Raw genomic sequence first — 12,001 nt, forward strand, 5'->3', positions numbered from 1 at the left:
CTTGCTCCTGACACGAGAAAAAAAAATAAAATCCTCAGAGGTTGTGAGGTCTGTTGGAAACTAGGCAAGTGGGGTTTATATATCTGTGGAATAATTTCCAGGGTGGGAGGAAGAACTCTTGTCTGCTTGAGGCAAGTGTGAATGTTGCAATTGGCCACCTTGATTAGCATTGTATGGCCTTGGAGAAATCTGCATTAAAAATTCACACTTGTCTCAAGCAGGCAAGAGTGTCAATAAAGTTTGGCCTCAGAGCAACTGCTAGGAGGCACACAATGAAAACGGAGTGCACAGTCCTTCATCAACTTCAAAGCCTTGAAGCGGCACATTTATTTAGTTACTTTCTAAAACTACAGAAACATAAAAGTTTAACTAGGGTGAGATATAGTTTATAGTTCTTAAAACTATGTGTGCGGTGCAGGATGGCATGCTATGCAAGGGTTAAAGGCATAGATGTGATTTACTGCCTAGAGCCATGATGGCGAATCTATGACACGTGTGTCAGCACTGACACGCATAGCCATTTTCGATGACACACAGCCGCATACAGAGAAGATGGGGCTGCCTCCCAAGAAGGACATTTCATCCTCGGCTCTTACAACAGCATTTTTCTATAATGCCGAGATATATGGCATTATAGAAAAAGCAGGTAAGTTAAATAATTAGTTTTTGCTTTATTAAATACAGTTATATATTACAATAATATATTTTTGTTATTAAACTATAAATACCATGAAATTATGGGTTTTTCTCGAAGTGACACCCTACTGGAGTTATGCTCGGTTTTTTGGCGAGTATTGACACACCAAACTCAAAAGGTCGCCCATCATTGGAGCATGAACTGTGAACGGTTCCGGTATACGTCACACATTCCAGTGACATGGATTTGAGATAATGGACTGCTGGGCATTCTCTTCCAGCCATGCTGGAGAAATCATACACCTGTCTTGCTTGTTCCCCGGCATGGCTGGAAGAGAATGCCCAGTCCATTATCTCAAATCCATGTCATTGGAATGTGTGACGTATACCAGAACTATAAACTATATCTCACCCTAGTTAAACAATTATACTGACAAAGAGTTTTTTTCCCACCCTGGAGATGTGGTCAGCCAAATAGCCTGGGCCTGAACTGTCTAGGGCAGTGGATCCCAACCTTGTTTTGAGAGACCACACTCCAACATGAATACCAAAAGGGTTACAAATCAGTTTTTCGTCAACTTTAGATTCAGTTTGGTTATTTGGGGTGCTGGTTAAAAAAATTGCATTGGATAGACCACACCAGCTCTAGTTTCTGATTCAGAACATATGCCATCCAGTGGTCTCCATCTGCTTGACCACAGAAAACCATATACATCCCGTATAGACTACTGCAACGCACTCTACGTGGGGTTGCCATTGAAGACTGTTCAGAAACTTCAACTGGTCCAACGAGCGGCAGCCAGATTGATCACCGGAGCGACATACAGGGAACACACCACCCCCTTGTTGTGTCAGCTCCACTGGCTGCTGATTCAGTTCGGAGCACAATTCAAGGTGCTGGTTCTGACCTACAAAACCCTTTACGGTTCCGGTCCAGCGTATCTGTCCGAACGTATCTCCCTCTACGTCCCATCCCAGAATTTGAGATCACCTGGGGAGGCCCTGCTCTCGACCCCACCGCTATCACAAGTGAGGCTGGTGGGGACGAGGAGCAGGGCCTTCTCAGTGGTGGCCCCCCACCCGTGGAACTCACTCCCGGGGGAAATCAGGGCATCTACGTCCCTCCTTGCCTTCAGGAGGAAGGTAAAGACGTGGCTATGGAACCAGGCCTTTGGGCATCCTGACAATTAGATTTGGAAACCAGACGGATAGGACCGATAATGTGTGGTAGTAGAACCTAAACTATGAGTCTGTTAAAACTGACTAGCAATGAGGTTTGTATTATTTTATTGTGTATTGCTTTTATGGGTTTTATGGTTGTTTTATCGATAATAATTATTGCCTACGTTAACTGTTATCACTGTTATAATTGTTGTTAACTGATGTTGTGTTTTGTTGTCATGTAATGCGGGCATTGAACTGTGCCTTGCTTGTGTGTAAGCCGCCCTGAGTCCCGTTCCCCCCCCCCCCCCGGGTGAGAAGGGCGGGGTATAAGCGACCGTAATAAATAAATAAATAAATAAATATTTAATAATCTAGAGCTGATGTAATAATCTTTTCATAGAATCATAGAATCAAAGAGTTGGAAGAGACCTCATGGGCCATCCAGTCCAACCCCCTGCCAAGAAGCAGGAATATTGCATTCAAATCATCCCTGACAGATGGCCATCCAGCCTCTGCTTAAAAGCTTCCAAAGAAGGAGCCTCCACCACACTCCGGGGCAGAGAGTTCCACTGCTGAACGGCTCTCACAGTCTTCCTCATGTTCAGATGGAATCTCCTCTCTTGTAGTTTGAAGCCATTGTTTCGCGTCCTACTCTCCAAGGAAGCAGAAAACTAGCTTGCTCCCTCCTCCCTGTGGCTTCCTCTCACATATTTATACATGGCTTTTGTGGGTAGTCAGCCTCTCCCCTCCTGATATCCCTATTGCCTCGGCACTATAAACGTTTCATGAGACTAGTCGTGCTCGTTGCTGTGTGGTTTCAAGACAATGATGTAGTAATGGTAAGGCTGTGGACCATATTTCTGTTCTTGGGGACCAAAGGTGGTTCACAGATCACAAGTTGAGAACCACTGCACTTTGAATTGTGCCAAGAAACAGACTGACAGCCAGTGGAGCCGCTGCAACAGTGGGATTTTCTCCCTATAGCCAGCCCCAGTTGGCAATCTGACCGGAGCTGTTTGGACCAACAGAAGTTTCCAAGCACTCTCTGAAGACAGTCCCATGGAGAGCGTGTTACAATAATCCAGATCTGGCTTCTCAAGGAACAGATACAGTTGGCACATATTTTAGCTGAGCAAAAAAGACCCTCCTGACCACCACAGATCTCTGGAGAGTTCAATGCTGAGTCCAAGGAGGACTCCCAAACTGCAGACCTGTGTCTTCAGGGGGAGTGTAACCCCATCTTGCATAACCTGGATCCCTATTTGCTGATCTGTCTTCCAACTCACCAGAAGCATCTCTATCTTGTCTGGATGGACTTACAGTTTGTCCTCATCCAGTTCATTGCTGATGATAGGCACTGGTTGAGGGTCAGCATCTTTAGCTTTAGGTGGGAAGTGGAGTTGGGTCATCTGCATATACGTGGCGCCGCACTCCAAAATTTCAAATGACCTCCCCCAGCAATTTCATGCATATGTTAAGCAGCATGGTGGACAAATCTAGTGTATATACCAGGCATGGGCAAATTTGGGCCTTCCGGGTGTTTTGGACTTCAACTCCTAGAATCATAGAATCAAAGAGTTGGAAAAGTCCTCCTGGGCCATCCAGTCCAACCCCATTCTGCCAAGAAGCAGGAATATTGCATTCAAATCACCCCTGACAGATGGCCATTCAGTCTCTGTTTAAAAGCTTCCAAAGAAGGAGCCTCCACCACACTCCGTGGCAGAGTTCCACTGCTGAACGGCTCTCACAGTCAGGAAGTTCTTCCTCATGTTCAGGTGGAATTTCCTTTCTTGTAGTTTGAAGCCATTGTTTCGCGTCCTAGTCTCCAAGGAAGCAGAAAACTAGCTTGCTCCCTCCTCCCTGTGGCTTCCTCTCACATATTTATACATGGCTAAACGGCTGAGGGGGAAAAGGAAGGGGCCTGAGGCTGTTAGGAATGGTGGAAGTCCAAAACACCCAGAGAGCCGAAGTTGGCCCGTGCCTTTGTCCTCTTGGAGCCTCCATCAAGGAATCATCTGCAAACCCACATTGTGGGAGCCCAAGTCCAAAACACCTGGAGGGCCGAAGTTGGCCTGTGCCTTTGTACTCTTGGAACCTTGGGGTTAGACTAGATGGCCTTTGGGGATCCCTTCCAACTGGCATGATAGCGTTGCATTAATTCTTTTTTGAGGATATCCACGTAGAGGATTTCCAGACCCAATTTTGACTGACTTAAGTCATTTTTGTCATAACATTGCATGCCAGAAATCACATTCACATCTCACCTTGCACATCATTTATTTTGCAAGCTTTCATTGTTTAGCCAAAGGTTTGGAGCAGGCCTTGGCTTCCTCTGGAGTGCCATGGCATGACCGAACCAACATTGGTTTCTGTGGTCACATTTGGGTCAGAAGACAAGTCCTATTTTAAGGCACATCAGGCCAATGGAGGCCCATGGAAGCAGCTGTGTGCCGCACTCGTGACTTGGCCGAAACGAGAAGCTGCGTGCTTTCTGCAAAAAATCTGGATTTGTCTCATTCTGTGTAAGAGGAAGTGGATTGATAAGCTTTCCCACAAATGGGGAATGGAAGAATTGCAGAGGTTGGAAAGAGGGTTTTTAAATGTAACTTGAGCTTGGACAACATATTTGTCCTGCCCCTCATGCCCAAGAATTCCCTGATTTAATGTATTTATAGGAAGCCTCTGTTGCTCGGTATATTTATTTAGATTGGGAAATAAACCCACGACTTTTGGCCTATTAGTTTGCCTTCATCGTGGCCTCTATGTGTGAGTTTTAGTTCATGTATAATTCGATAGATAATTTTTAGTTCTCCATTGTGGCCAACTGTGAATCGCACATATCGTCATTCCAGCAACAATAACTTCCAAAGGTCAAGGTCTATTTTCCCCAAATTCCATCGGTATTCACATTTGGGCATATTGAGCAAATGTTTGGTCCAGATCAATCACTGTTTGGATCCACAGTGCTCTCTGGATGTAGGTGAACTACAACTCCAAAACCCAAGGTCAATGCCCACCAAACCTATTTTATGTTGGTCATGGGAGTTCCATGTGCCAAGTTTGGTTCAGTTCCATCGTTGGTGGAGAATGCTCTTTGATTGTAAGTGAACTATAAATCCCAGCAACTACAACTCCCAAAATGGCAAGGTCTATTTTCCCCCAACCCCACCAGTATTCAAATTTGGGCGTATGGGATATTTGTTCCAAATTTGGTCTGGTGAATTAAAATACATCCTGCATATCAGGTATTTATGTGACAATTCATAACAGTAGCAGAATGACAGTGATGAAGTAGCAGCAAAAATAATTTTATGGTTGGGGGACACCACAACATGAGGAACTGTATTAAGGGGTTGCAGCATTAGCAAGGTTGAGAAACACTGCCTTAGTGGATGACCTACATAGGGAACTGGGCAGGAGGAGTGTGGCCCTGTTGGTTCTCCTGGACCTCTCAGCGGCTTTCAATACTGTAGACCACGGTATCCTTCTGGGACGTCTCCCAGAATTCCTGACAATTGAACAAGCTTCTGGGAGGCCCAAACATCTAAAGGACTGCAGTTTGAGGATGCCTGCGACCATTGTATCCTTCTAGGAAGCCTCGCAGGAATGAGTCTTGGAGGCACTGTTCTGCGGTATCTTAGGTCGTTCCCGGAGAGCCATTCCCAGAAGGTGTCATTGAGGAACACCTGCATGACTCCGCAACCATTGTCCTGTAGAGTCCTGCAGGGTTCAGTATTGTCCCCCATGTTGTTTAACATCTACATCAGTGTTACTCAACCTGAGGGTCGGGACCCCTGAGGGGGTCGCGAGGGGGTGTCAGAGGGGTCGCCAAAGACCATAAGAAAACACAGTATTTTCTGATGGTCATGGGGATTCCCTGTGGGAAGTTTGAGCCAATTCTATGGTTGGTGGAGTTCAGAATGTTCTTTGATTGTAATGAACTATAAATCCCAGCAACTACAACTCCCAAATGTCAAGATCTATTTTCCCCGGACTCCACCAGTGTTCACATTTGGGCATATTGAGTATTCATGCCAAGTTTGGTCCAGATCCACCATTGCATGAGTCCACAGTGCTCTCTGGATATAGGTGAACTACAACTCCCAAACTCAAGGTCAATGCCCATCAAACCCTTCCAATGTTTTCCATTGGTCATGGGAGCCAAGTTTGGTTTAAATCCATCGCTGGTGGAGTTCAGAATGCTCTTTGATTATAAGTGAACTATAAATCCTAGCAACTACAACTCCCAAATTACAAAATCAATCCTCGCCCAACCCCACTAGCATTCACATTTGGGTGTATTGGGTATTTGTGCCCATTTTGGTCCAGTGAATGAAAATGCATCCTGCATATCAGATATTTACATTATGATTTACAACAGTAGTAAAATGGCTGTTATGAAGTAGCAATGAAAACAATATTATGGTTGGGGGTCACCACAACATGGGGGACTGTATTAAGGGGTCACGCCATTAGGAAGGTTGAGAACCACTGATCTACATAAAGCCGCTGAGACCGGGCTGTGGTGCAGCTAGTTAGTAGCCAGCTGCATTAAATCACCACTGACCGAGAGTCCGAAGCCAGCCCAGGTTGGAGTAAGCTCCTGACCATTAATAGTCTAGCTTGCTGTCGATTTATGCAGCCCGAAAGACAGTTGCATCTGTCAAGTAGGAAATGTAGGTACCGCTTTATGTGGGGAGGCTAATTAATTAATTTACGACACCATAAAACTTTGGAGATATTGACAAGCTGGAATGTGTCCAGAGGAGGGCGACTAAAATGATCAAGGGTCTGGAGAACAAGCCCTATGAGGAGCGGCTTAGGGAACTGGGCATGTTTAGCCTGAAGAAGAGAAGGCTGAGAGGAGATATGATAGCCATGTATAAATATGTGAGAGGAAGCCACAGGGAGGAGGGAGCAAGCTTGTTTTCTGCTTCCTTGGAGACTAGGACGTGGAACAATGGCTTCAAACTACAAGAGAGGAGATTCCATCTGAACATGAGGAAGAACTTCCTGACTGTGAGAGCTGTTCAGCAGTGGAACTCTCTGCCCCAGGGGGAGTGTGGTGGAGGCTCCTTCTTTGGAAGCTTTTAAGCAGAGGCTGGATGGCCATTTGTCAGGGGTGATTTGAATGCAATATTCCTGCTTCTTGGCAGAATGGGGTTGGACTGGATGGCCCATGAGGTCTCTTCCAACTCTTTGATTCTATGATTCCAGCAGAGTGCAGAAGAATGAGGAAGCACTCCATCAAAGGGGCCGGTGTCACAAGTGGACGGTGAAGCATTGGCTTCCCTGTGGCCGAAATTGAGCATACCCCCATAAAGCCGGAAAAGCTGGAATGTTAAATTACCTCTGTGTCTATATATGTTGTATGTCTAAATGGCATTGAATGTTTGCCATGAATAAGTGTATTGTAATCTGCCCTGAGTCTCCTGCAGGGTGAGAAGGGTGGAATAGAAATACTGAAAATAAATAAATAAATCATTCAGAGTTCTGGAGTTTGATGCCACCTGTATGCGGATGACATTCAACTCTATCACTTCTTTCCATCTGCTGCTGTTGGAGTTTAAGGATCAGGGTTCTGGTAAACTAACAAAATGAAGTTCAACAGTGACAAATGCAAGATACTCCACTTTGGCAGAAAAAATGAAATGCAAAGATACAGAATGGGGGACGCCTGGCTCAAGAGCAGTACGTGTGAAAAAGATCTTGGAGTCCTCGTGGACAGGAAGTTAAACATGAGCCAACAATGTGATGTGGCAGCAAAAAAAGCCAATGGGATTTTGGCCTGAATCAATAGGAGCATGGTGTCTAGATCTAGGGAAGTCATGCTCCCCATGCTCTATTCTGCTTTGGTTAGACCACACCTGGAATATTGTGTCCAATTCTGGGCACCACAATTCAAGAGAGATATTGACAAGCTGGAATGTGTCCAGAGGAGGGCGACTAAAATGATCAAGGGTCTGGAGAACAAGCCCTATGAGGAGCGGCTTAGGGAACTGGGCATGTTTAGCCTGAAGAAGAGAAGGCTGAGAGGAGATATGATAGCCATGTATAAATATGTGAGAGGAAGCCACAGGGAGGAGGGCGCAAGCTTGTTTTCTGCTTACTTGGAGACTAGGACGCGGAACAATGGCTTCAAACTACAAGAGAGGAGATTCCATCTGAACATTAGGAAGAACTTCCTGACTGTGAGAGCTGTTCAGCAGTGGAACTCTCTGCCCCGGAGTGTGGTGGAGGCTCCTTCTTTGGAAGCTTTTAAGCAGAGGCTGGATGGCCATCTGTCAGGGGTGATTTGAATGCAAATTCCTGCTTCTTGGCAAGGGGTTGGGCTGGATGGCCCATGAGGTCTCTTCCAACTCTTTGATTCTATTATTCTATGATTCTATGATTCTTTGGATGAGGGAATGATGACAATGAGGTTCATGTAGGTAATGGTGTTTCCAGTGATGAACTGGCTATTGAAGCAGAGAATGGCCAGATCCCTGTTCAAAGTGTATTTTCTTTATGAGAATGTTCCTGAAGGGTTTGGGGATGATGGTGGGTTCCCTGAATTGCTACCAGAGAATTCCCATGGTTTGGAGTCTGAGAATGAAGAGTTTGGGGAGTTTGGGGAGTCTGGAGTCCTGAAGAGTTTAGGGATGATGGTGGGTTCCCTGAATTGCTACCAGAGAATTCCCATGGTTTGGAGTCTGAGAATGAAGAGTTTGGGGAGTTTGGGGAGTCTGGAGTCCTGAAGAGTTTAGGGATGATGGTGGGTTCCCTGAATTGCTACCAGAGAATTCCCATGGTTTGGAGTCTGAGAATGAAGAGTTTGGGGAGTTTGGGGAGTCTGGAGTCCTGAAGGGTTTAGGGATGATGGTGGGTTCCCTGAATTGCTACCAGAGAATTCCCATGGTTTGGAGTCTGAGAATAACTCGACATCTGGGCCAGCTGCAGAAATTAATGAGCCAGTAGATAAGACGAGATGTTATTAGTCAAAATAGGAAAGCAAACCAGTTGCTTAGGCGTTCTGCCTGGCTCGAAGAAAGAATGATAAGGGATTCAAAGCTAAAATGAAACCCATTTCTGGCCGCTTGGGACATAGCGTAATTAGGAGATAAAAGTCCCTAGTACAGGATCTGTCCTCATCAGAGACACTCTGTGGTTCCAGCTGAGTCGCAACAATCAGCCCCCTCCCTCTTAGCATTTAGGAAACAACTTAAGACTTGGTTGTTCAAGCAGAATGACAGAAATCTGGAAGTAGTTAAAGATACTCTGGGATTAATGCCGCTCTTCTCACCCCAAAGAGGACTCAGAGCGGCTTACAAGATAGATAGATATAGATAGATAGACCGACATATATACATACATATATACAATATATTATATTATTAGCATAGTACAATATCAGTATTATATATTACTATATTGTACTATACCATTATATTGCAATATTATTAGTAATATTACATGTAATACAAAATATATAATTATAATATTGTATTATTAGCATTATATTGTATTACATTGTAATATTATAAATATTATATGTATATATAACATATTATATTGTACTAGCCGTCCCCTGCCATGCTTTGCTGTGGCCCACTCTGTGTATATGTGTTTTGTATGTGTATGCATGTGTCTATATATTTGCATATATGTGTTTGTTTGCATATATATATATATATATATATATATATGGGTGTATATGTGTGTGTGTATATGTGTGTGTATTTGTTTGTTTATATGTTTACATGCATATTGTGTATATGTGTATGCTTGTCTATATGCATATTTGTGTGTATGTGTATATGCATATGTATATGTGTGTGCTTGTCTATATGCCTATTTGTGTGTGTGTATATGCATATGTATATGTGTGTGCTTGTCTATATGCATATTTGTGTGTATGTGTATATGCATATGTATATGTGTGCATATTTGTGTATATGTGTATATATTTGTGTGTATGTGTATATGCATATGTATATGTGTGCATATTTGTGTGTATGTGTATATGCATATGTATATGTGTGCATATTTGTGTGTATGTGTATATGCATATGTATATGTGTATATATTTGTGTGTATGTGTATATGCATATGTATATGTGTATATATTTGTGTGTATGTGTATATATTTGTGTGTATGTGTATATGCATATGTATATGTGTGCATATTTGTGTGTATGTGTATATGCATATGTATATGTGTGCATATTTGTGTGTATGTGTATATGCATATGTATATGTGTATATATTTGTGTGTATGTGTATATGCATATGTATATGTGTGCATATTTGCGTGTATGTGTATATGCATATGTATATGTGTGCATATTTGTGTGTATGTGTATATGCATATGTATATGTGTGCATATTTGTGTGTATGTGTATATGCATATGTATATGTGTATATATTTGTGTGTATGTGTATATGCATATGTATATGTGTGCATATTTGTGTGTATGTGTATATATTTGTGTGTATGTGTATATGCATATGTATATGTGTGCATATTTGTGTGTATGTGTATATGCATATGTATATGTGTATATATTTGTGTGTATGTGTATATGCATATGTATATGTGTGCATATTTGTGTGTATGTGTATATGCATATGTATATGTGTGCATATTTGTGTGTATGTGTATATGCATATGTATATGTGTATATATTTGTGTGTATGTGTATATGCATATGTATATGTGTGCATATTTGTGTGTATGTGTATATATTTGTGTGTATGTGTATATGCATATGTATATGTGTGCATATTTGTGTGTATGTGTATATGCATATGTATATGTGTATATATTTGTGTGTATGTGTATATGCATATGTATATGTGTGCATATTTGTGTGTATGTGTATATGCATATGTATATGTGTGCATATTTGTGTGTATGTGTATATGCATATGTATATGTGTATATATTTGTGTGTATGTGTATATGCATATGTATATGTGTGCATATTTGTGTGTATGTGTATATATTTGTGTGTATGTGTATATGCATATGTATATGTGTGCATATTTGTGTGTATGTGTATATGCATATGTATATGTGTATATATTTGTGTGTATGTGTATATGCATATGTATATGTGTGCATATTTGTGTGTATGTGTATATGCATATGTATATGTGTGCATATGTGCGTGTATGTATATGCATATGTATATGTGTGTGCATGTGTATATATATATATGTCTGTGCGCATGTTTATGTGCTTGTGTGAATGTATATATGTGTGTATGTATATGTATGTGTGTATTTGTGCATATATATATACGTGTATGTGAATGTGTTCATGTGCATATGTATATGAGTGTATGTGTATGTGTATTTATGGTATATTTTTGGGTTTTTAAGTCTGTTCTGCTGGGGTTTTGTGTGCGAGTGTGTGTGTGCATGTGCATGTGTGTGTGTGTGTTTATGGGTGATGGACACTCGTTGGACTGTTAGGTGTGTCGTGTCCAAATTTCGTGTCAATTTGTCCAGCAGTTTTTGTTATGTTAACTCAACGAACATTACATTTTTTATTTATATAGATTATTACTAAAGCACAGGAGACAATACATAATAAGATCTCTTGGAGAACAGACCCATGTTTAAAGCCTAACACAATGTATGCTTCCTAAATGTGTTTGTACACATTAGCTTGGAGATCATTTCATGCACAATACCCAAACTGCATTCATTCTACAGTGTGGATTCATCCTCGAATATGTTGTGCTACATTCCTCCTTAGCATGCTTTTGCAACCACAGGCTGCAACAAAACAATCTCAAGGCTGCAGAAAAGCATTTTTTAAAAAAAAAAAAAATTCCAAAATAAGATTGGGAATTAAAAAAAAGTGAATTGCGTTGGCCGGGAATCGAACCCGGGTCAACTGCTTGGAAGGCAGCTATGCTCACCACTATACCACCAACGCCTGCTTGAAAGCAAAGCAGCTGGAAGCTCCTAATATGAGAATACTTCTTCTCTCAGTTGGCAGTGGAAAAACAAATTGGGATTTTAATTTTTTTTACTTCCTTTAGTTCTTTTTTTTTTCTTTGATTTATTTGGCTGATTTTTGGGCAACTCAGCAAAAAAATAATTTTATATAAAATATTCAAAAAAGTGATTGGCAGCGGTGGGATTCGAACCCACGTCCCCGGAGAGACTGGAGCCTAAATCCAGCGCCTTAGACCGCTCGGCCACGCTACC

The 12,001-nt window shown here is 42.1% G+C and overlaps 2 non-coding genes across 2 annotated transcripts; both read right to left on the reverse strand.

Moving 5' to 3' along the window:
- Positions 1-11,654: 11,654 nt before the first annotated feature.
- On the reverse strand, positions 11,655-11,726 carry TRNAG-UCC (transfer RNA glycine (anticodon UCC)). Its single transcript has one exon. It is a non-coding gene; the product is annotated as a tRNA-Gly (tRNA).
- Positions 11,727-11,919: 193 nt separating this feature from the next.
- TRNAL-UAG (transfer RNA leucine (anticodon UAG)) lies at positions 11,920-12,001 on the reverse strand. Its single transcript has one exon. It is a non-coding gene; the product is annotated as a tRNA-Leu (tRNA).

The sequence above is a fragment of the Anolis sagrei genome, chromosome 6 (assembly GCF_037176765.1).
Source record: "Anolis sagrei isolate rAnoSag1 chromosome 6, rAnoSag1.mat, whole genome shotgun sequence".
Taxonomy (NCBI): Eukaryota; Metazoa; Chordata; class Lepidosauria; order Squamata; family Dactyloidae; genus Anolis; species Anolis sagrei.